General features: G+C 45.4%; 1 long non-coding RNA gene across 1 annotated transcript in view; it reads right to left on the reverse strand.

Annotated features, from left to right (window-relative positions):
- LOC143639765 (uncharacterized) overlaps window positions 1-26,125 on the reverse strand; it is a 215,757-nt gene that overhangs the window by 112,152 nt on the left and 77,480 nt on the right. Inside the window, exon 2 of the long non-coding RNA XR_013154792.1 lies at window positions 9,558-9,635. This is a non-coding gene — a long non-coding RNA (uncharacterized LOC143639765). The remainder of the gene's footprint in view (window positions 1-9,557; window positions 9,636-26,125) is intronic.

Consider the following 26,125-nt stretch of genomic DNA (forward strand, 5'->3'; position numbering starts at 1 on the left):
CAGCTGTTCAGAGACATTGTTGTGGTTTTCTAGAAGGAAAGACCGGCTTGGCTGTTGGCTGCGGATGGCGTTGGTGGTTTGAATGTTCACTCTGGGGGAACACAGCAAACACCCTTCCTTCCCACAAGGAAAAACACTGGCTGAGCCCCAGGACGTTCCCTTAGACTAGGAGCAGACTGTGACATGTGACATGGAGATGATTTCAACTTCTCTTTGTGGGGGGGCGGGCGGAAACTGAGGATTGAACTCAGGGGTGACACCCCCAGCCCTATGTTGTAGTTTATTTAGAGACAGGGTCTGACTGAGTTGCTTAGGGCCTCACTTTGGCTGAGGCTGACTTTGAACTGCTGATCCTCCTGCCTCAGCCTCCCGAGCCACCGGGGTTGCAGGAGCGTGCCAGGATTTCAACTTGAATGTTGGAATGTTCTTCCACATGTAAATTCATAGCCAACACCATATAGTGGTACATTCACAGTATCTATGGATGTCACCGGTATGCCTTCCTCTGTGACTCAGACGGAATTCATTCCACTGGACACCTGATTCCACTAGATATCACAGGAAATGTATCTATACTTTTAAAGTTTGCTTTCTTCATTCATTTGATAAAATATTTAGTGACTAAAATACTGAACAAAATGTGATTTAAATTTAATATGGGATAGAACTCTGCTAACTGCTCCCTCAGTACAGACATGGAATCATGAAGCTATATCTTTCTCTTCAAGAAACCTGGTTCTGTTGTACGCAGCTGTGAAGTGCAGTTTTTAATCCAAGGAAAAATTCAAATCCCCCTTTTATGTCACCTTGATTTTTTTTTTCTTTTTTACTGTGTCGGTCTTTGCATATATTTCCCAGTAGGCCAAGATGAAAGGAATACCTAACGGTTCTGTATCTATTAATGACATTTTAATATCACCCCTCACACCTGCCAACAATATTATACTGTTACCTGTCATTGATTTCGTGCCTGGAATCTGACAACACTTTGGACTGGTTTGAGGCTGGGTGGGTGTCGACTCACATCATTGTTGAAACTTTGGCAACCTGTTATCACAAAAGGCGTCGCCTGCCCTGAGATTCGGGGGACCAGAAGGGGTAGGTAGAGTTTCAGGAAAGCCGCGTGGGTCAAAGGAAGAGCTGTGGGAGATGGCTCTGTCAAAGGGAAGCTCAAGTTTCTGTGAAATTGTTATTTAAGCTGCAAGAAAAGCTAAAGGATTAGAAGACAAAGAGAAACCAAACAATAGCACAACGTATGGCCCAAGACAGAGAAGAGGCTACGTCCATGCATCCTGACTTCCCTGCGAGGCCCTGGCCTTCCAGACAGCTGTGGTTTACCGCATGGATCCACCTCACACTGCACCTTGCTATTACCTCATCAAAGGGACAGCAAGGAAAATCCCCAGGACACATCCCATTAGTGATTCTTTTTCCCATTCTACACAAATTCCATTTCGATTCCTCGATCCCTTTCTTTTCTAAATGTGAAGCCAAGTTGATTCCCATCACAGAATTTAGCTCAGCAATGTCTTTTAATATGAGTAGCAAAAAAAATGTGAGTGTTTTAGTAAACCTCTTTGCTGCTGTGACCCAAAGACCTGACATGAACAATGGGAAGAGGGAAATGTTATTGGGGGCTTATAGTTATAGGGGTTCAGTGCATGGTGGGCCGACTCCATGGCTCTGGCCCAAGGGGAGGCAGAACAAGATGGCGGCAGGGCCTGGAGGAGGAGAGCAGCTCAGGACAGGGCACCAGGGAGCAGAGAGAGCTCTGTCACCAGGGACAGGAGAGAGACCCCAAAGGCACAGCCCAGGGACCCCCTCCTCCAGCCACACCCACCTGCTGCAGTCACCACCCAGTGAGTCCATCCAAGTGGATTAATCCACTGGTTATAATACAAGTCTCATAATCTAATTGCTTCACCTCTGACTGTTCCTGCATTGTATCATACACGAGCTTTTGGGGGACACCTGATATCTAAACCATAACAGTATGGGTGGCAAAATGAGGACTCGGTGAATAGAGTAAACCGATTCTGAAGTACAATTAACATAGACACAGGCAGATGGAGGTAGTCGAAGGGTTTATTTTATCTCCCAGAAGACTATCATAGCAAATGGAAAAACAAAATATGTATATATTTAAGTCAACACTTGCTGCTTTTACAAATCTCAGATGACTGTCTTTTTGATCTCATGGCCGTAAAACAAACACTTTGATTCTCACGTGGTAGACGGAACCACTTCGGAAATCACCTACTTCATTTGTAATTCTCTATTTCTGTCACATCACTGCCACCAAAGCCATATATGCTCACAGCCGATGGGATCTGAAGTTTTTGTTGGCATAAGCCAAGTGGTGACAGATCTCTGTGTGCGTATCCCCCCAGCCCCGACAGGCTCCTCCTGCAGCAGCTGGGCGCGTATGTGCCCAGCCCACACTTGGCAAAGGAACTCTTTTTGAGACGTCCTTTTTGTTTCTCGGAAGCCCTTTACCTCCTCACCTGCAGGTTTCCTTTGTTTTTGTTTCTTAAATTAAAACGTCAAAGGCCGACAGCCACACAGATGGCCCAGGGGGAGAAAGCTCGGAAACGAATACAACCTGTGTTGCTCCAGACTTAACGCCGTCCCTTAGAGAGGGGCTGTGGTCGGTGGAGTTCTAGAATGTTCCACCCCCCAGTGCCCTGCCCTGGTCCCCAGACTGTGAATGTCAGACCCCACATCACGCTCAATGTCATCTTATGAGGCCAAAGGGCATCTTCAAGGGTGTGAATGTGGACTTGATTTTTGAGTGGATCCCAAGGGAGAGTATCCTGGCACATCGGATCCCTGCACACAAGAGTGTTTTCTCTGGCGGTTAACAGAGGAGGGGCAGCATGAGATGAAGCGAGCATGTCTCAGGAGAAAGGTGTCCAGCCACGGAGAGTCAGCAGTCACAAAGGGCCTCCGTTCCACCAGAGCAAAGAGCTGGACTCTCCCAGGAGTGGGCTGCAAGACAGACTCATCTCCAGACTGCAGAAGACAGCTCAGACGAACACCCCCGGACCCTGGCCGTGGGAGACCCTAAGCAGAGAACCCAGACGCACCTTGCTCCAGAGAAGTGCGAGCTCATACTCGCAGGTGGACTCAGCCCCCACGTTTCTGGTGACTTGCCACACGGCCCTCGAAAACTAGGAGGATGCCGTCTGTTAAAAGCCAGGATCCGCTGTTTTGACATCATATTCACATTATGAGTGAAGCAGCCTTCTCCACTTCTTTGACTACCAAACTCTCCTGTTGGACTTCAAGTCTGCCAACACCTTCTCCAGTCCACCTGTCTAGCCCTGATGACCTTCTCTTGACATCAGGCACCCCAAAACAGATGAGCTTGTTCTAGCTGCAGCATATCCTACTAACCCCGGCCTCTGCACAGGTGTGCATGCCAAGGCAGCTCTCGTTCCTTACAGCTCAGATGATCACAACCACGTGAGAGTGCCTCTGTCGCCCTGTAATTTCCACGGTGGAAGAATACGACCTTGGATGTCCGTGCCTCACGACTGAGCTATTCAGACCCATCTCGTAGCCCCTCTAAGCTCCTAAATGGTCACACCTGTATGACGTTTGCCACTGTTCCTTAAAGCACTTGGTTCAGTGTCTTGTCTCCTGGAGATTCCTCCAAATGAGGAATGTGTACACAGAGTAAAGAATATTTGATAATATCAGGGTCTCTGCAAAACACAGACTCCACAGGCACTAAGAGGAAAATATAAATTACAAAACAGCATGCACGAGACGGTTTGCATTCTTGCCGTTAGGCTCGTTATCTGCTTATTTGTTCATTCATTTTCAGAAGAAAAGGAATGATGAATAAGGAAGATTGGATCCAAGTGGTGAAAAACAATGTCAAATGCCACAAGCGAACCTGTTCATGGGATTACGTGAAATAGAAGATATCTGATTTTTATACTGCACACATTTTGCAAATTTTTAATTTACTGTTTCACACTCTGAAGCCGTTTGTATTAGTGACCCGCAGGATGATTTAATGACTCCCAGGTCCAAATGACCCACTGATGTGTCCTCTGCTGTTTCCTCTCATGCTCCCCAAAATTATCGTTCATTGCCGCAGGCACAACTTTGCTCTTTAATTTCCAATCTCATTTAGGCAAACAGTAGGGGTCAAATATAGAACAGATCTGAGGAGAGTCAAGTGAATCTCCAAACTGTAAGAAGGCTGGCTGGAAGAAACTTTCTTTTCTTTTGCTTAAAGCAAAATATCATACAATTCTGTGGTTTAAACAGGTGAACTTGGGAGTATGTGGCTTTAGGTCAAAGTCAAGAGGAATGAAAAAGGTTTCGCGTCTGTGCAAAACTTCAGAACAATAAGAATAAACCCCCAGAATGGCGGGTGTAAAAAGTCAGGGTAGATTACCAACCAATGCGGGAGGGAGCTTGGTTTCAGACACAGCAGGGGTGACAGTGGTCGTAGAAAACGGTGATCTCGCCAAGTTCTTGGGAGAAACCAATAATAAGTCAATGAAAACGACCCTCCTTGGCAGCTGGTAAGATCTTAGGAAGTATCTGCAGACAACTCTGATAGAATCCTGCCGCACACGACATTTCCATGTTCCGACCCCAGGAAACGGTGAATGTGTGACCTTACGTGGAAAGTGGGACTTTAGAGATTAAGGATGTTGAGACATGACCCTGGACAATCTTGTAATCACACGGGACCTTAGGAGAGGCAGGTGGAGGGTCAAAGGTAGGAAAAAAAAAGACATAAAGAAGGAAGGTTTGGAGAGGGGCCCTTGGACGGCAGAGGAAGGGGCCAGTGTGAAGAAATTTGGGTGTCTTCTAAGAGCAGGACAAGGCACAGAGCCTCTCAGAAGGCAGCCTCTGGACACCTGCCTGTTGGCCCAGGGAGACCCATTTCACCCTTTGGACCTCTAGAACACAAAGGTAGTTGTGCTCTGTGGGTTACTACGTGTGATATTTGTTACAGCAGCAACAGGAAACTAATACAAATGTACACATGAATTGACGGACGGATGGATGGATCAGTGCATTTGTAGAGCTGACTGCAAAGGGTGCCTGCAAAGAGGGCTAGCACCCCCTCCTCACCAGGGTTGCTGTGAATGTGTGTTCTGCATGTGTGCACCGTTTCTCCATGCCGCACAGACATTCGGCTGGCCACTTGTGTCTCACCTTCTGCCCGTGCACTTATTGACTCATGGCTATGCACAAAGTAACTTGAGTCGGGGAAGAAGAAGCTGCTTTGGCAGCGGGTTTTTTTTTTGACATTTTATTAAACTGTTTTTGGCTTTTCCACATGCATACATTCCTGGCCCATTACACAGCTAGAGAATGCTGTCTTGATATTAACAGAATTTCCTCTAAGCCCAGTTCCAAACCACACATCGGCCACTTTACGGGAAACAAGAACCATGCAGTCGACATCCTCCTGGGAAAGCCAGTAGCCATCCCTGTGTGCAGTGGGCTTCATGGATACCTTTTATTAATTTAAAGGAGGTGCCTGAAACATTTTAGGAACACGGCGGTGGGCCACTCTCCAGGGAGCGCTCTGTAGGACGTGCTGGGTGCGCTGGGATAGAAAACTCCAGTATTCAGAGAAGTTCTTGCAACATGTCCGAGAGGACTTGCATGCCTCTCCTCCTGGCTTAAACTGGGTATTGCTAGTCCTAAGGAAACAGAATGCACATGTGTGCACACACATGCACACACGCATACACAGAGAACATGGCCCACGGTAGCAGGGTCAGCACAGGACGTATCCGGATCCCAACCAAGAGACTTTATACAAACAGGAATGTGCTCCAGCTTCCCCTCCACCTCGGAGCAGGGCACCCCACCAACTGCATTCCCAAGATCAACTCTAATGTACAACCAGCCCGGAGAAAAACTGAGTGCAGTCAGGAAGCTACTGTGATCCTACACCTGTGACGCATCATGACCCGGCAAGTGCTGGATTATCTGGCCACGTTCACCTCTGCCTCAGCCCGTTCAGCTGAGGACTGGCCCTGATGCTCAACATCTGGCCTTTGATCTGACACACGCTGCATAAACATTATTATTATAGATGCCACTTAATCCTACTCTGCAATTTACCCTTGAAGTTAATTCCTATATAATGGCATCTCTGAGCCTGTTTACAAAAGGTGAGATTGTGCTTCCCTGAGAATCCAGTCGGGCTAAACCCAGACACAGAGATTAATGTTCTTAAATTTTTAATTATATTGCAAAGGTTTAAAAATAATTTGTTCACTGAAAAAAAACCTCTTGAAACTGTTTAAATCTCTTTTAAAACTCGTTTTCCAAATCAACGGGCCCTTTTCTTCTTTCTTTCTTGTTACCAGCCACTGTACCCAGGGGCCCTGCGCCACGTCCCCAGCCCTTTTTATATTTTATTTGGACAGGTTCTTGCTAAGTTGCTTAGGAGCTTGCTAAGTCGCCGAGGCTGGCTTTTGAACTCAAGATCCTCCTGTCTTAGCCTCCCGAGCCGCTGGGACCACAGGTGTGCACCACCGCACCTCGCTGGGCCCATTTCTTGAGTTAATACTACAATGTCACAGAGAAGGAAAGGTCGTTTCCAATGATTGGGCTTGGTAAAAACATGACTCAAGCCAGCGTTTGCCCATTGGGGCTGATCTTCTCCATAGATCTAATTATTTTCTTGTTTCGGGAGCAGTGTTCTCCACCGGGTGACAAAGCACCCTTTTGTACAAGTTCAAGCTGCTCATTTAACTGGGTGGCTTCCTGTCACCATTTGTACAGGTCCCGGTGATTCACAGGTTCACACACCCGATTAGCTCTCGGTCTTCCCCATGCACTCTAATTACAGGGCGTTTAGAGTGAGCAGGACCTGAAATAGCCACACGATCATCTTGCTTATCTTCCCTCCTCTATCCTTCACCCTGAAAATTAGAATTTTACTCTGAGAAGGAGTAAAAAATATCTCTTGCGGCACCTACTTCAACCACCTTCTGGTGGGTGCACACTCCTCCATTTCTAAGGCCCCCTGTGCCCTTTCTGTGGTGAGCTGGTTCTCTTCCTGGGGTCTGCCCTTTGTACTTGATTCTCTGAAGGGTGAGGGTAACACGCACCCGCCCACAAGGCATTGCCAAAAACGGAGAAGGACTTTGGCCAGTCGCACCGTGAAGCAGAATCTCATTTTTCTTATTTCAAAAGGAAACCATAAATCTCTGTGCACTTTTGCACATTTGAATACAAGGGAAAGTATATGTATATATTCATGGGATGATTGCCTTGCTTTTTTTAATTTTAGCTCACTTCAAAGCACTCTGTGTGTCTTTTTAAAACAAACTAAACCAGTGTTTTAAAAAGGCATAGTGCATGAAATATTATATTAAGATATATCGTATTTTACTTATAATATATGATATTAAAATATAAAACTCAGCCTGGGCAGCATAGCTCTCAGTATTTTATAGCACTTGAGTTTACCTGCCCAGAGCCCTGTGTTCCAGCTCCACACCCCTCCAAAAAATATAAATATATAGTAAAATATATAAATATGAAATATATGTAAAATAGAGCATATGTATATATGTACATACAAAGTAATAATAACAACAACCAAGAAAACCGATTACACTGCTTGCCACTGTCTTTTTCTCCATAAGGACGTTATTGGACTTACACCTGGTTTATGAGAAAGCCATTCTCTGGCTTTTGTGGGAAGTACCCAAGAAATGGGACTCCACAAGGAAACGATGCACTCCCTAGTCCACCCCTCTGCGTATGTGCGAGACGGAGAGGAGAGAAATACCACAAACAAACCTCAACGGAATAGTGCTGAGCATTAAAAGGGAATAAAATCATGGCATCTGCAGGTAAGTGGATGGAGCTGGAGGATATCATGCGAAGCAGAGTAAGCCGATCCCCCCCAAACCAAAGCCTGGATGTTCTCTCTGATAAGTGGACGCTGATCCATAACAGGGGGGCATGGGGAAAATGGAGGAAATTGATTGGGCAAATGGGAGGGGGGAGGATAGGGGGCATGGGGGCAGGAAAGATGGTGGAGTGAGATGGACGTCATTACCCTAGGTACATGTGTGACTGCACACAGGGTGCAGCGCTACATCGTGGACAACCAGAGAAATGAAAGTTGCGCTGCAGTTGTGCACCGTGAATCAAAGGCATTCTGCTGTCTTGAATACCTAATTAGAATCGACAAATGAATTTTTAAAAACCACTAATCTGTCTGGGCCCAGCCTCCTGACCTCCTCCCATCCCAATGACTGCCCCCAAACCCCACTTCTCACCATGCTGCACTGTCTCAACGGGACAGAGGAAGGAGCTATCCACATTGAAACTACGGCACGGGCAGGAGAACTGCTAGATTCACCCGGAAATAACCACATCAGATTTTGTGTCCATCAAATTTGAAGATCAGATCTTAAGTCAATCAAAGCAAAGTTAAGGTAGCATTTTAGATCCAATAAACAAGGTGAGCGTTTTTTACAAGAAATGCACTTGAGCAGATGATGGATGAGGGAACTATCCTGTTGGAAAGCAGCATTTCAACAACCGTAGAGGAATCAGTCAGTGTCATTAACTGAGCACCTAGTGTATTTGGCCGCTGGAAAGAATCATTTATTTCTGAACTGTCCTAACACGATCCTTGTAGACAGGTGAGTGTGTACCCATTTCAATGACAAGGAAATGGACCGTTTAAAAGTTTTTACAGAGTAATCAGCTCCGGTAGGGAGACCACAGAGACAAAGCGAAGTCGCTGCACACCAGCAGCTTCTCTGTCCTGTACCACATTCTGTTCATGTTTTAGAAACATTTATTACTATAAGGTACTTCTTAAACTTTTCTTAAAAGGAAATTTCTTTAGCAGATCAAAAGCTATGTGCATAGGAATATTTACGCCAGTAAAAATCATGAGGCACCCACAAAAAGGATTAGCAGTTCCGGTCAGGGTATGCTGATAGAAAGACAACACTTAATTTATAATTTTTGCTGTTATTGATCATACATATACATATGTGTATATTATATGAAGCCTAACTCCTACGTATTTTTTTTTTTTTTGGTACCAGGGATTGAACTCAGGGGCCCTCGACCACTGAGCCCCTTCCCCAGCCCTATTTTGTATTTTATTTAGAGACAGGGTCTCCCTGAGTTGCTTAGCACCTCACTAAGTTGCTGATGTTGGCTTTGAACTCACGATCCTCCTGCCTCAGCCTGCTGAGCCACTGGGACGACAGGTATGCACCACTGCACCCGGCCGTGATATTTAAAAATCATTTAAAAAAGTGGTTTTAGGGTATCTTCAAATTTTTAAATATTCTGTAGTTTTTGACCTGTGTTCAATTTGAACTTCATGAAGAATCTTGACTGCATCCAATTCACATGTGGTTAAAAACAGAGAACCGTTGAGCCTGCCATCTGACAAACGGGAAACGAAACGGTGAAGGCCATTGGCGTCCCTTTCTCCCACCCAAGGAAGCCTGGAGAAATGACCTTCTGCTATGAACGACCTTGGGTTCACAGATACCTGGTGCTCCTCCTCTGAGCCGAGGTGTCCTTACCTGGAAAAGGAAGCCCTTGGACAGAAGAACCTTGTAACTTGCCTGCGGTGGTGGTGACAGTCTATTGATTTACGAGTCCTAGGAAGAAAAGAAAAAGCAGAAATTAAATTCATTGGCAGAGCCTATGCACAATAATACCCCAACAGTTTGGGAGCAAGCATGGAGATCACAAAAAGAATACTGAAACTAGAACAGTTGAGCTAAGGATAAATCACGTCTGTGTATAGAATTTTTTTTGGGGGGGTACGGTGTGAGCTAGCCAGGGTGGCAATTCTTCAATGCACACAGCAGACTAAATCAGTGGTCAGGATGAGGTTCTCAGCTCATGAGCTCACTTTCAAGGGGACCTCCTGGGGCTATGAGCTCCTGGGTGCACCCAGCCTTGGGGCTGACGGAGCTTCCTGCTGATGGCCAGCTCTAGTGAGCAAGCAGGAAGACCCACACTCTCTGCACAGGCAGCACCGCAGATCTGTCCACTGGAGACTGCAGGGGAGGAATCAGCTACAGGAACTGGAAGGGAAGCAAACGGAGAAGACGGGTCGCCCCCTAGCCTCCTGTCCACAGCAGGAAGTTGGTGAGGGATCCCCTGGGGGAAAGGCTGTCCAGGGCACGGGGGTCATAAAGCCACACCCGACACTGTGCTATCCCGATGCTCATTAGCCTCCCGTCTTTCCACATAAAAGAAGCCCCTACTGCAGGTGATTAGGGGAAAGAGCGGTATTCCTTATAGGGTCAGCACAGCCCTAAAGGGGAGGATGACATCATGTCCCTTAAGTGGAATCCGGATGAAAGGAGACAGGAAGATGGGCGAGGTGCCCACGACCCAGCATCTGTTTCCAGGATCTCCACAGATGTTTGGGAAGAGCTGTTGGAGTCCCCACAGTGTAGACGCAAGCTCCTGTGGAGTTTACTGATGGACCAGGAGGAGCTGGACCCAGAGCCTCTGTGTGGAATCTGCTTTAGAGTCAAAGAGAATTGCAAGTACATAAAAATCACCTGACTCTCCACTTAAAATTACAGTCGCAAAATTCATTTTATACCCCCGTGGACAAATCCCCTTGAGCTTCACGAATCCTCACAAATGTGGAGGTTTCTTGATAGAAACGTCAACTGCATGGTATCAGTGGATTTCCATACGTTTTGCATTATAATCATAATTCATCCAGTTGAAACTGTAACCAGTAGAGAGATTTTGCAACTTTGGCTCAGGCACAGAAAGGGACAGAGAATAGGAGTTACTGGTGCCCAGTGGTTGAATTTAGTACCCACATTATTCAAAGTAGCTTTGGTCTCAAAGGTTAATATTCAATTTATTATGGTTAGAAATTTAAAAAAAAATACCAATTTGCCTTCGGCAAACTTGCATATTTAATTCGGGTCATATATGTTATTTTAAATAGAAAGCTAGTTAATATGTCAATTACCTTCAAAGAATATTTTCCATTATGTTGGGATCAACAAATGTAATTATTTAGCGACCACCTGTATGTTTGAAGCTTCCCTTGCAAATTTAATATATTAAATATATTGCCATTTTCTGATTCCTAAGATACTTTCGCAGTCATTTAAATCATTCCTGTGAATTTAATAAATGCTCCACACAGTGGACATGTGATGTCTTCTCTTCCTCTCTCTTTATCTTAATCCTCGTGTCCTACCTGACTTTTATTTATTTATTCTGGGTGGCTTTGGAGGCTGAGGTAGGAGGATCGAAAGTTCAAAGCCAGCCTCAGCCAAAGTGAGGCCCTAAGCAACTCAGTGAGACCCTGTCTCTAAATAAAATACAAAGTAGGGCTGGGGATGGGGCTCAGTGGTTGAGTGCCCCTGAGTTCAATCCCCAGTACAGAGAGAGAGAGAGAGAGAGAGAGAGAGAGAGAGAGGTCCACAACCTTCAAGCCAGCGTTCAGGTTGCCCATGAGCTTAGTATGCAAGTCAAGTGCACGATGTTCCTGCAAACAGGGGACCTCCTGGGATAGATGTAGCTAATCTACATGCAGCACCAATCTCTTCCAAATACCTTTATATATTCTGCCATCTGTTACAACCACCACTTATATAGATACTTATAAGATGGCTCAAAGGAGTCCATGCATTACAAGACCATGCCTGACCCTATTTAGTCACAGCTTCTCTGTCTCATTTGGGTGGCTACGATCCACACAGACCTCGCTGGATTAATTTGGCTCCTCTGGAGTTCTCAGTCTTTCTGCAAAATGTGCAGGCCAGCATGATGCCTCTCCTTCACAAGATCATACGAGAACGATCTTAAATAACCCCAATGACCCGGCTGTGCTCCTGGGCCCCCATGAGAGAAACATGTGGACACATTTCCCCCCAACCCCCCCAGAATCCAAGAGAGTCTTTTCAGCATTCTGAAAAGTCACTGCAGAATCTTGGGTTTGTGTCATGGCCTAGATGTAAATTTCTTCCTAAGTGATTGGGTTTCATCTCGTCGGAAGACTAAAATAACAGGAAACAACTCGGAGACCAAGGAATGAATTTATAACAGGGGGAACTTACATAAGGTTCACATAAATAGCTCCAAGGGGAGAGTGTGATTTTTAAATAGCTTCGATTATATTTGAAAACCAAAGAGACGTTATATTTGAGGAGTATCAGATGGAGAGAGGGAACAGTCCTTCGACTCCAAACACACCTCTTCCCTTCCGTTCCGATCCCCTTCCCCTTTTCTTTTCAACTCTATTGTTCTTTGTTGTTGCTATCCAGCTCATGATTCTTATTTTGGGGGTGGTGGAAATTAAACTCAGAGCCTTCCCTGCTCATGCTAGGCGACCACTCTGTCACTGAGCTGCACCCCAGCACTCCATGATCGGCTACGTGACCTCTACCTTGCCATCTCCAGCTTGTGCCCTGAGAATTTTGGCAATCCCTCACTCTGCCCACCAACGTTCAGGGAGGACGTGGTGTTTCGTCAGCCTGTTCACCACTGTGACCAAAAGACCTGACCGTTTTAGAGGAGGTGAAGATTATGGTAGAGCTCATGGGTTCGGAGGACTCAGTCCACAGATGCTGACTCCATTGCTCTGTGCCCAAGGTGGGGCAGGACAGCATGGCGGGAGAGTATGGCAGAGGAAAGCCGCTCAGAACATGGCCATCGGGAAGCAGAGAGAGTCCCCTCACCATAGACAAAATACATATCCCCACGGCACATCCCCAGTGACCCATCTCCTCCAGCCACACCCTACCTGCCCATAGCTATCACCCAGTTAATCCATTCAAGTGGATTAATCCACTGATTAGGCTAAGTGTCCCATGACCCAATCATTTTAACTCTGAACTTTCTTGCATTGTCTCACACTTGACCTTTGGGGGATGCCCTCATTTCTAAACTACAACACATGGTATGTGTCTGTCATTAAGCTAAGAAAAATATGTGTCACGTTGGTGACGAAGACGTAAAAAGTTTTTTTTTTTTTTTTTTTTTTTTTTTTTTTTTTAGTGAAAAATGATTGTAAACATTGAATTGATTCTTAGATTTTCAGACAGGAACATGCTCAAGGTAGACACCTCTGATTTGCAGATCTTGCCTATAAGACATCCCCAACCACCCTTAGTCGCACACCTTTGTGTGAGGATTAACTACTTCTCAGAGGTGGTGATCTTATCTCCCTTATCTCCGAGGACAGTAGCTTCTCTTATTTTCATCTTGAGAGTCTCGATTCTCAGTGGGGGTTTCAACCAACTTGTTGACGAAGGACGGAATTTCCAATTTATCCATCACCCCACCACTTGAGTCGGAGTGTTCTTGAACTTTTAAATATGTGGCTACTGGTGCTGGATTAATACCGACATTCTTGTAGTCGTTACGATTTCAAATAAGAAGCTGTTTAAAAAGTCACACAAACGGATACAACGTTTGTGCAATTTATTTTCTGACATTCATGCCTAAAATATAAAGCAACGCACTCTTTTTCAAATGCCAATTACTCATATTGGAATGCAGATTTATTCTTTAGCTATTTAGATGTAATTGTATAAAACTTTGAAGATTCTAATTCCTAGACCAATTCAAAACAAAGCTGGACACCCATATAACAAAGATGTTACTGGAAATTTTCAGACAAGGAGATGAATTTAGTCTAGAATAGTTTCAACTTCCCTTCAAGGGTGAACTTATTCTAAATATCAGTGGTTTTACTTGGTTTATATTCTGAGTTTTTCCTGGAGTATAAAAGGTCTCATGTTTATCTTTAGGGATCTCATAGACACAAACCCGAGCCTTGGGGGTTGACCGAACAGATTGATGGAGTTTTATTGGGATGGAACTTCAATCTGGATAATTAGTGTCCACCTACACAAACAGACTTATTTAAAAGGGTGACAATTTGCCTAGTTAATTCTGTTCATTTTTAATAATGATCTTGCTTAAGTAGAAAAGGTAGGAATTTTGTTTGCTGTTTATTCCAGACACCAGAGGGCAAGCATATGTTTGGCACCTTTTTTAGTTATTTCTTGATTTTTTTTTTATGGAAGTATATCATGTTATGTAAGGAAACAACTGGCATGCTTTGTTAAAATGATTTTTGTTTCTTATATAACATCAAAAGAATAACTTTATTTCTTATGAATATTTCTCCTGAATTTCTTAAAAATAGGTTTGTTATTTCTCATGCAGTAAATCGTAGCTAGAGGTGACGGGGTCACTGTGGCATTGACTGACATCATGGCTAGACCAGCTGCCGTGTTACTTCTTCACAAAAATTCCTCAGGAAGGCTCTGAACTTCCGTAGAAATAAAGCGTAAAGCTTAGTCATTCAATCAAGGTCTGCCGAGTACCTAGTAAGTGTTGGCAGTGCAGATAGAAACGTCAAAAAGAATGGTCGCGCCACACGGATAACAGACCACGCCAATCTGCAAAGACAGACGATCAACTGCCCACCTCCACCTCCAATTACGAGTGCTCCTGCAGGGTGCATCTCTCCAGGGGATCCATCACCAACACCATCTTCTGTGCCTTCTGTTGGTTCTCCAAAATGGTAGCCCTTCCAGCCACATGGACAAAAGTAATTTCATCTCTCTTTTCTTCTCTGCTTTATGGTATGCAGCTTATCCACGGGTTCCTTTGACACGATCCGTCTTCCCGACCTTTACTTCTGCCTGTCCATCATCTCTGAATCATGGTCATCTCTGCCCGCCTCTGCCTCTACTCTGCGTCTTCATTGTATCATTTATCATCCAGCTATTCATCTATCTCTATTATCGCTCTGTCCGTCCAATTCCTCTGTTCCATTTTCTCTTATCATTTATCATCTATCTGTCCATCTCTATTATCTATCATCTCCCTATCCTTCTCTTGTGTTATCTCTATCATCTATCCACCCCTACATCTCGCTAGTCTCTCGTATCTATGCACCCATCCATCTGCCCTTACGTCTGTCACCAGCAGCATGGTGTGTGGCCTGGTTATCATTAACGCCCGGATGGGAAGTCACGAACAGCAGGCAATGGCCGTCCAATTACCAGTGCTCCTGCAGGGTACGTCTCTCTGTGGGATTCATCACCGACACCATCCTCTGTGCCTTCTGCCGGTTCTCCAAAATGGTAGCCCTTCTGCCCGCACGGACAAAAAGTGATTTAATCTCCCTTTTCTTCTGTGCGTTACAGTATGCCAGCTTACCCACAGGGTTCCTTTAACACAATCCATCTTCCCGTGAGTTCAGAAAAACCTCCCTGCTACACAATAAATTTTGTAAAATAAATTCATTTCTGTGAAATAAATGGATGCGCTTGAAGGCACGCTCACCGGCTTTACCCCTCCACGCGACCAATGGAAACAGCAAGTGATTTTATGTCAACGATTCCAAGTGCGTGGTGGCGATTCTTTGAAAACGAAGAAGAGAGATGTTGCTTTGGTTCACCATCGTGAATATCAACACAGCAGAGGGATCTCGCTCTTACGGCCATGAACATCAGGAGCGGCTTCCACCCTCCGGTCTTTGGGTTCAGTGGCCTACAAGATGCTCACCCATATTTGACTTGGAGACTCCTGTGAGTCCCCAGTTGAAGAACAGGGCCGAGTGTTGTCTTCACTTGGTTCTTACAGCCTAGAAAACGTGCACTGGGTGGCGTGTTCCCTGTGCATCAGAGCAAGGCACTGAGCGTCCCCACCCAGGACAAAGGACCAAGTTCACGTACATGGAGGGTATCGTTTCCCTCCCGTCCATCCTGGGCTACTGCCTTTGTCTCTTCTAGCACCTCCGGGAATGGGGAGGGCAACCGCCAATCATCCAACACCGTTTGGATGACTCTCTGCAAGCTACCCGGGACCTCACGGAGCTAAGCTGTGCCGGCACTTGGAAATGTCGGGCTGAACAACCTACAGTCACAAATCCTTTCCCTTGGGGGAATGCTGCCGGTGCTCGGTATTGAGTTTCTCTGCGTGCTGTATCATTTCAGCCTTCCTTATTCTACCTTTCCCCCAGTTCTACCTGGGTTCTTTGCACCCATAGTGTCTTCCGCAGTCTGGGTATTGCTTACTGCATTTGTACATTTTGGTTAAACAAGCTGTTCTACTCTCTGCTTTTCCTGATAATTCAGAGGCTTGGTGGAAATCAGATTTTACGTGTTTGGCAAGACAATACTTGCCGTCCCAATTTTCTCATCAATAGGTATGTATTGGCTAGCTTTCTCTTTTTAAAATGTAACCAGCCCCTGACAACCAGTGCCTGTATCCATTGTTAATTCATCGAGGGCTGCAAAATGGGGGTGCTCTAAGTGGATCATTTTATTTGTTAATTTACCTAGCAATCATAATTCTATGACTTTCATCTAGAGTTCTGTTTTCCTTATAGAAAAACGAAGCTACATGCTAGATTCTCAAGGTGACAAAGAGATTACCAGTCATCTTTACGATGCAATGAGTTAGCTATTGCTTTTTTCAATAGTTTTATAACTTTACGATCTATTACTTTATAAGTGGATGGGTTTAGATATTTTAGTAAATGTTAATTTTGCCATCTCAATCTAAGTGCCGACTGGTCTAGCTTTGACCAATGAGAACATCTTCAAGTTGGCTAATGAGCCCCTTTGATGCGACTTTAGAAATCACTGAGATTTTTCCTGCTCTGATTTGTCCAGGTGAGTTAGAGTCTCATCTTATACAACCCCTGCTCCTGCCCAGGAATGAATTATATCAACTGGGTTTCTTTAAAGAGAAAAGATACACCAAGATCAAAGACCAAGGGCTGGGATGCCACCTCTGCTGTATTGTTCCTAAGAACTCTCCGTGTAATTAAAAAGTGCAAATATCACAGTTGAGAGTTTGTACGAATGTTTCCAATGCAAGAAGCACCATGTTTTACTCGACCTCTTCGATAGCATCTCTTTGTATCACATTGAAAATCTCCACTGTCAAGGACACGGGGGACGACAGAAGGAAAAGACCCCATAATCAGTCATGCGCTTTATTCCTCATTAAGAACACAGTAGCATCCGCACCGTCGTACTAAGACAAATGGTCGTTGCTAACAAGAGTTTTTTATACACTTGTAATCTTTTGCTGTAATTTCTCATCTCTCCCATTTTAATCACCACATGTCCAAGTGCGAGATTTCACAGCGACTGCACGAACTCACTCTCTTTTTAAACCTGTATTTTACCTTCGTTTCAGAAGCTACTCTGTATTTAATGATCAACTCTATTCTTAGGTTCACGTCTTTGGGAATTTACTTGGTCCAAAGACAGTTCACCAGCACATTCCTCAGGAAAGTTTGATAGGAATAAACTTCCTTGGGTTCTTGAGCATTTTGTGCTGGTATAAATGAAATTATAAATTCTGTCGTGCACTTTATATGGTTTGACAATTGGACAGTTACTTACTTGTGCATGCTCACACTGTCCTGGCTGGCTGATTGAACATGACTGTGCTGTCTGCCAGTTCTCTATTATTACCAATTCTTCTGACTTCCCATTTTACACGGATGTTAATTTTGCCTTTAAAATTCTGAGTCATTTCCAAAATTTTAAATAAATGCTTTAGGTAGCACGTCCACACTGGAGTTGGGAAGAGAGTCCTAGCAGGTACTCTTTCTTCTTCCGGACAGTATCAGGATGCCCACAGGACCTGACCATCAACACACAGGTAGCCTTTGGGTTGAAATTATCATTATTACTTACATTTCCATCTGACTCAGAAGTAATGGTTGGATTTCACAAAACTCTTTTATGGTGCTTATTAAAGGAGTGAACTTATTTTCTTTTCATTTAACATCATAATGTTCTGAATTACATTCATACATTCCCTAAGAGTGGATCATTCTGGTATTTCTGAAATAGATATTATTTCATCATCGGGTATGAATTCTTAATCTACGGTGGGGTTTAAATGTTCACTTAAAGAAAGAGTTTGCATTAATATTTATATGGGAGACGGCCCATCTGAATGCATGCAATTTTCTTACTTCCCGGTCGTGTCGGGTTTTAATATCAGAGTCGATCTACCTTTATAATACTCGATACAAGCATTCCTTCTTTTCATATGGTCGGCTTAATGCCCTAGGGATAATAGTCCCTTTAAAGTTCAATAGCACAGAAGTTTCCGTTTCCTTCGATAATGGGAAAAGGCCTATGAAATGACCTTCCTCCTTCACTTTGTAGGTAGGTAGAGAGGCTAAAGGAGAGAAGGAAATTCTTTCTCCCATGACTATCAGCGTTTCGACATTTCACCAAGAGAGAGCCGTCCGTCCGCCAGGTTCATTTGTTGTTTCTAGACTGCCAGGTCGGTTCTGAGGACATCACACGTGATTCTTGTCCTCGTCGGTAGCTGCCTACTCATCTCTGGCTTCTTGTGAATCATCGTACCAAGAAACATACTGCAAAAAAATGCGAAGCTATCGCTCAACCTAATTTGACGGTTTTATTGTGGATACTGACCGATCAGGAGAAAGGAGGCTACTGATGGGGAGACTCTGAGTTTGTTGAAGAGGCCCTGGATCAACAGGGGTCCTAGCACTAGAGCCAAGAATGGGCAGGAAAGGGATTCAGGCCTGTGTGGCTATGAGGGGGGGCCCCCCAAAAGCTCATGTGTGAGATAATGCAAGAATGGTCAGAGGTGAACTGATCAGATTAAGACAGCTATAACCTAATCAGTGGATTAATCCACTTGAGTGGATTAACTGAGTGGTGACTACAGGCAGGTAGGATGTGGCTGGAACAGGTGGTCACTGGGCTATGCCTTGGGGGTCTCTCTCCTGTCCCTGGTAAGCAGAGCTCTCTCTGCTCCCTGGTGCCCTGTCCTGAGCTGCTCTCCTCCTCCAGGCCCTGCCGCCATTTTGTTCTGCCTCCCCTTGGGCCAGAGCCATGGAGTCAGCCCATCAGGGACTGAACCTCGGAAACCATGAGCCCCAAATAATCTTTTCCTCCTCTGTGTTGTTCTTCTCAGGTCTTTTGGTCACTTTGTCAGAAAACTGACTAAAACAATACCCATTTAGGATTTTATGACATTTCTTATTAAGTTATAACATTGTTGTTTCCTCACTAGAAGATGTGGCATCTGCCACGGCCCCCTTACTGTTCACACTTAGTTTTCTTTATGACTGAATGGAAAGACCAAGCTTTCAGAAGGCCTGTGGATTCTGGAAAAGAAGTCATGCTCTCACTTTGGGCCACACATTCCTATATATTAGGTAAACAGACATACATGCTAAACTCTGGTAATTACTTTATTTGGTCCTTCTACAAACGATTCTAACTTTGCTTGATCTCTGAGGTGTAAGTCGCGTGCCAAGGTCCCTTTCTGATGGTTTTATTCACGATGATCAAACACACTCATAACTCTGCTGGCTCACACTCTCCTCCTACCATGCAGTGCCCCTGGCTTCAATCTATATTTTTCTCGGTTCTTTTTCCTATCAGTTTTCCCCCTTAATATATTTTGCATTAGTTTTCACTTAAACTCCTGAAATCAATTGGTTTTATGTGTCTTTCTGGCAGACAATTTATCACTGCGTTTGGATTCCGGGGCGTCCTTTGGCATCAGCCCTGCTCCTGTGTACGTGGACTGTCTGAGGGCCATTTAGGTTCGATCGTGCCATTTTTAGATGCTGAGGTTTGTCATTGTGTATTGTGGGTGGGTAGGGTGTGTGTCCTCGTTTGTCTTTGTGTTTTGATTTCTTTAATAATGTGGAAAGAACACAGTGAGTCCTGTTAGTGTAGACTGAGTCCACTGCCTTGACTCTGCCCTCCCCTGGAACTTGGTCCAATCCTGTTTACCCAGTAGAGTTGATGGGTGGCTGCAGTTTACACTGATCACAAGTCTGAACTTTACCTTGGTCTCCCTGCCGGGCATAGTGTTGGGTCTGTGGAATCCCACCAACTCATTCTCCTCCTCGACAAGTTATTGACATGTGTCATTCACAAACTAGACCAGCCCTGCCTTACCAAACTGAAGGTCAAGGCAGAGTTGACCACGTTGGTCTTGGTCTTTGATAGAGCTGGCCTTTCTTTCTACCAACAGAACCTCTCTTCTGCATTGTCCCCAGGAAAGACAGTGACTTTTAATTTCAATGTTGCTAAAAAATGGTCCCCTCCCAGAGGCGATGCAAAAATGTCATACAAAGCTTATGTATGATTCAGCTACGTAGGATACATTTCCGATCCCACCCCTCGGTCACGTCCTGCTTTGGAGAGTCCCGTGGCCACAGTTTGATAGCTCATATGGGTTGCATTAGATGTCAGGGCCGCAGACCAAATTTCAAATGCACACAGCAATATATTTTCAATTTGCCACTTATTACCTTGGTAAAAATCCATTACAGTTATAATTGTTTTGTGTGAAGACAGGAACGTAATCTAAAATTTGGTGGAATTCAATCTAAGCTTTAACGAACTAGAAAGAAATAATTGGAAACCTCAGAGGGAAAGAGAAAAATAAATGAACAATCTAACACACACACACACACGCAAAAACAAACTATTTCATGACAAACTATTTCAGTACATAATTGTAGCCACTGAATAAAGTATATTCATAAGTATTTGTGCATCTTAATCGTGCACCCAAGACAATTTAATAATAAATGACTTTAAAGCAATACTTGCACAACTTTTAAAAAAAAATAACAGCTTCATATAACATCTGCACCTAACCTTTTTGCAAAAAAAAAAAAAAAGGCATAAAATCTGTTCTGTTTTGCAGCAAAATAATCCTACTTTGTATATATCCCCTGCTTTGTGAGATACATATATGGCGCACACATGTTTATCCAAACATCTACATATTGTGTATTTAATCATCACTCCTTTCTTGTAAGATTTATTTACCGATGACTGCTGAGCCCTTACCACGTGAAGAACTGCAAATCATTTCACCAGCTACTGGAACACAAAATCCTACCTTCAAGCCTCTTGCAGTAGAGAAGCAGAGAACTTACCAGGGCTAAAGGCATGACTCAGAAGCAGAGTGCTTGCCTAGAATGTGCAAGGTTCCACCCCCGGCACTGCAAGATCCCAACGGAACAAAGGAAAACCCTCCCCAGCCACATGCCGCCATGTGCAGAGGGTCTGTGGTGGAGCAGCGGTGGCTCTCCAGGGGTCTGGTCATGTGGTTTCTCCTCCTGGGGGCTTATCTGGCTTGTACCACTGCCACCTGCCTGTCAAGAGCACACAGCAGGGAGAAGATGGGGTCAGAGAGCAAAAGGACATTCCCTCTCCACTGCCTGACTGGGTGCACTGTGAAGGAGAGACCAAGATGGAGGGACACTGACCTCACTCCCAGCATGCCCTGGTGAAACTCTCGACCTCCTTCCTCTCCCACCATGGCCTCCGGAAGGGCAGGGGCCTGCGGATGTTTTATTTTAAAATTGATTTTTGATTCGTGTGTCCTTCAATTCTAAGTGGCTCACCATAACTTCCTTTTTTTTTTCATTGTAAGGGGATTAGAACTGTGCCTTTTGTTAACCTTGACGGCACCCGTGTAAGATTTCAGACTGAACATGTGAAGCCCATTCTTTGTCTAGACGCTTCAGAATCGAGTTCTCTATCTGTCAATCACAAATGACCTGACAACATCTGTTTTATTTCTAGAGGACTTGAGATCGTCTTCCATCTTTTCGAGGTCTATCTAATGATTTTTGTTATTTTTAGGAAACAAAGGACACCATTAATATTGGATGGAGGTGGATTTTTCAAACAACTCTACAGGAAAACCAAACCTAAGATTTGAATCTAAAGCTGTTGTCACCATCTCTGATGTTGCTGATTTCAGGAAAAAACAATTGCTTTGATATAAGAAGGTGTTTGGTGGCCAATGTATGTATGATTGATTGAAAGTCTTTAGAAACTATGCAGATAGTAAAAGATCAGGGGTCTCCAGGAGCTGGGCGAAGTTGGCAGATAATGAATTTGTGAATCACTGGGGACTTTTAGGGCAGTGACACTATTGTACATGATATTATAACAGTGAACACGGGGTCTTATGCATTTGGCAAAACCCATGCAATTTTTTGTGGGGGGTGCTGGGGATTGAACTCAGGGGCACTCAACCACTGAGCCCCATCCTCATCCCTATTTGGCATTTTACTTAGAGACAGGGTCTCACTGAGTTGCTTAGCATCTTGCTGTTGCTGAGGCTGGCTCTGAATTCACAATCCTCCTCAGACTCAGGATTACAGGTGTGCACCACCAGGCCCAGCCAAAACCCATAGAATTTCACCACACAGAGCTGGGCACGGTGGCACACGCTAATAATCCCAGCAGCTGGGAGGCAGGAGGATCATAATCTCTGGTACCCCCCCCCACAAAAAAAGCCCCAGAATATTACCACAGAGAAACTGACTCTTGATGGAAATACCGTATGAACTTTATCTGATCATAACGCATGGACAGTGGCTCATGAATTGTAGTGAACGTCCCCACTCACCGCAGGGTGTCAATAACAGGAAGTGGTCTAGCGGAGCAGGGTGGCTCATAGTTTCTGCTCCATTGACCTGTAAACTAAAAGTACCCCAAGAAACTAAAGTCTATTCATTTACACTATTCAATCAGCAGAATTCTGAAAATGAAATGTTTTTGATGCCAGAAAAATGCACTTTCTGTCTCCGTCGGTCCACCCCTGAGAAATGATACATCAATGACACCATTTCCCAGTGGGTGCAAAAAAACTGTTTCAACAACCTGAAGCTGCTGCAATATGCACTTTTCCAGGATGTGAGGAGGAAGAGGGCACCTTACAGGCTTGAAGCAAAGCTTGTGCGAAGCTCTCTGGACATGCCTGGGGGGCCCGGTTTTGTTTGGGCCCAGGATCCCCCTTAGGCTCCCAAACTTTTGTGTCAAGCCCACACCCTCCTCCTAATCTAAGAGCACTTGAATTGCAAATAGCTCCGACTTCACACTTTTACTGGAGTGCTTTGTTCTGTGGCAGGGGGAAAAATCCAGCCAGCTTGACCCGGCGGAGGGGAGCACAGGGCAATCCCCAATTTCACCTGCTGGAGAATCCACGCATTTTACAGGGGCTCCTGGGAGCTGAGTGTACGGAGATGCACCCTGTGTCCCTACCTCGGGCTCTGAGAATAGCTCCCAGCCAGCGGCAGAGCTGCCCGTCAGGCCTGGAGTCAGCCAGACCATCCTCATTCGGCCTCGCACTTCTCCACATTCCTCAAATGCAGAGTAATATTTTCTTTTTAAATTGTAGCTGGAGGTGGACAACCTGTGTGTATCTTATATGTTTGTTTTATGTGGTGCTAAGGATGGAGCCCAGCGCCTCCCACATGCCAGGCAAGCGCTCTGCCACTGAGCCGCGGCCCAGCCCTGCAGTAAGGCTTCTTCCAGAAAATTGTCAGTCTGCTCCTGAGTTTGCTCAGCTCATTCCATCCGACCCCTTAAAACTGTGAATGAATCTTTGATGATATGCAATTCCAGGAAAGTAGTAGAACAGAGAACAGCTCTGAGCAGAGATTGATGTGTTTCTATGCGGGATTCAGAGGACACAGAGACTGACCCACAAAATCACAATTATCTTATATTAGACAAAGGCGCCAAGAACATGCACTGGAGAGAAGACAGCCGCTTCAACAAATGGTGCTGGGAAAACTGGAAATCCATATGCAACAAAATGAAATTAAGCCCCTATCTCTCACCATGCACAAAACTCAACTCAAAATGGATCAAGGACCTAGGAATTAAACCAGAGACCCTGCGTCTAATAGAAGAAAAAGTGGGTCCTCATGTCCATCATGTGGGATTAGGCCCCAACTCCCTTAATAAGACTCCTGTGGTGCAAGAATTAAAATCAAGAATCAATAAATGGGATGGAGTCAAACTCAAAAGTTTCTTCTCAGCAAAAGAGACAATCTGTGAGGTGAACAGAGAGCCTACATCCGGGGAGCAAATCTTTACCCCTCACACATCAGATAGAGCACTAATCTCTAGGGTATATACAGAACTCAAAAAGCTAAGCACCAAAAACCAAGTAATCAATAAATGGGACAAGGACCTGAAGGGACACTTCTCAGCAGATCTCTCATTTGGAAAGGAACAAAATGTTCTGTCTCCAGTCGACCCTGTTCCTCCACCCAGCTGGGTCTCATGCACTTCTCATGCCTGCGCTCACCCGGCACCGTCAATGATACCCCAGTGATACCCTAATTAGCAATACGTGACCGGAGCATGCACTTCGACACGTCCTACGTAACTTCCCCTTCCTCAGGTTGGACCTGGTGTAGAATCACCTGGTCCTTGGTCACACATGCACACAGGGTCATAATGTCCCATTCATTCTCCTGTCCTTCCCACCCCATACCCCTCCCCTCCTTCACTCCCCTCTGCCCCATGCAAAACATCGTGTTCATTTCTGAACTTGAGAATCCATGTGTTCAACGTCCGTTTCAATTCCCATATCTGGGTCCCTTCGCTCCCAAACCCTCCAGTGTGGCTTCCACTGAAGTCCTTCTTGCCGAGGACAAAGAGAACTCGTGGAGCCGCTCATAACCCCTCCCTCCTGGCTTTTATATTGCCCGATGGATCCCGGTATTAGAGGGTCCTGGCCTCCGACTCCTGCCTGCTGTCTGGATTGGCTCTATTTCCCCCTCCCGATTCCGTCTATGCCGCCAGCCGCCATCTCCTTTCCTGCACCTCCCTCTCCTGGACCCTGCCGTGTGGGAATCCCAGAGTGCCTTCCTGTAACTAGGTCGGTCCACCCATCACCTTGCTCGAACAATGCTCCTGACGCAGCCTTCTTCCTGCTGGACAGGACCATGCGTCCAAATTCGTGCCTCCACCTCCACCCGCCGATTCTCCACTCCATCCCACCCTCCGTGGCCAACATGTCAGCTTCATCTCCTCCGAAGCGTCCAGTAGGCACGTCCAGTGACCACGGGCATCATCAGCGTCTTGACCTCCAGGGTGGCCATCAAAAGCCACCGCAGGCCTACATCTGCCCTCTGCCACTCAGGGAGACAACACACAGGCCACTGACCCCCGCTGACCGCTGCCTGGGTGCTCTGGTCAGCCATGCCTTCCAAGTTCTGCTTGATCACGCTCCTCCTCCTGTCTGCCTGCCTCAGACATTCTGCCCCAGCGTCTCACCATGGCCTTGCTGTGATTTGGGTCTAGCCTCACCTAAAACGTCACCTCCTCAGGAGACTCCAGGCACCCCACCCAGAGCCTTGTCAAGTTGCTGAGGCCAGCCTCAACTTGCGATCCTCCTCGCTCAGCCTCCCAAGTCACTCCCAAGTCAGCCTCCCAAGTCACTCCGATCACCCTGATTGATTTAAGGCGTTTGACTTTGAGTGGATTTATTGTGTTGCTCATTTATATTGTTGTACAGCGCATCATCCATACGTTCAACTAGCATTAATATTTATTAGGGCAGAGACACTCTGTAGCTCTTGTTCATTGCTAAGTTCCTACAGACAGGAACAGAATATAGGCTTTAAAGTAATTGATTAGAGTCGGTGGGTAAGGGTAGAATTGTAAAGAGTGCGTAGGGAAGAGACGCCAGGTCTGGGTGGAAAGAGAAGACACTTTGGAATTAGGTGGACTACGTTGGAGTCTTGGTAACAGATTTTGCACATATACAGCTTATGCACCCAGAAAGAAGGTAGATCGTAAATGTTTTTCAATGCCTGCATTTGGAGTGCAACCTGTTACTTCAAGGTCGGCTGTGGAATATTCTACCTGTGCCGCGTTGGAACTCCAAAAGTCTCATACTTGGGTGCAAACTGGATTTTCAATTGTCGGATTTGGGATCCTCAATCTGTAGGCAAAAATGAGCACAGAGGGTTCATCAAGTTTCCTGGGAACTCTTTGAGGCCAGCAGCAGTCACAAAGTCTGACTCTCAGTCGGGGATGATGGGGCACGCCTATGAGGCCAGCTACTGCGGAGGCTGAGGCAGGAGGATTGCAAGTTCAAGGCCAGCCTCGGAAACTGAGCAACAGCCTGTCTCTAAATAAAAAATAAAAAGGACTGGAGGCGTAGCTCAGGGGTAAAGCATCCCTGGGGTCAGCCCCCCTCCCCTCCCCTGTACTAAAGCCACCAGGAAGTGTGATGGCCAAGCCCAGTGACGAGGTCAGCTGGGGCGGAGGTCGGGCCACCAGCAGGCAGCCACTGCCCC

This window comes from Callospermophilus lateralis, chromosome Y (assembly GCF_048772815.1).
Source record: "Callospermophilus lateralis isolate mCalLat2 chromosome Y, mCalLat2.hap1, whole genome shotgun sequence".
NCBI classification, from domain to species: Eukaryota; Metazoa; Chordata; class Mammalia; order Rodentia; family Sciuridae; genus Callospermophilus; species Callospermophilus lateralis.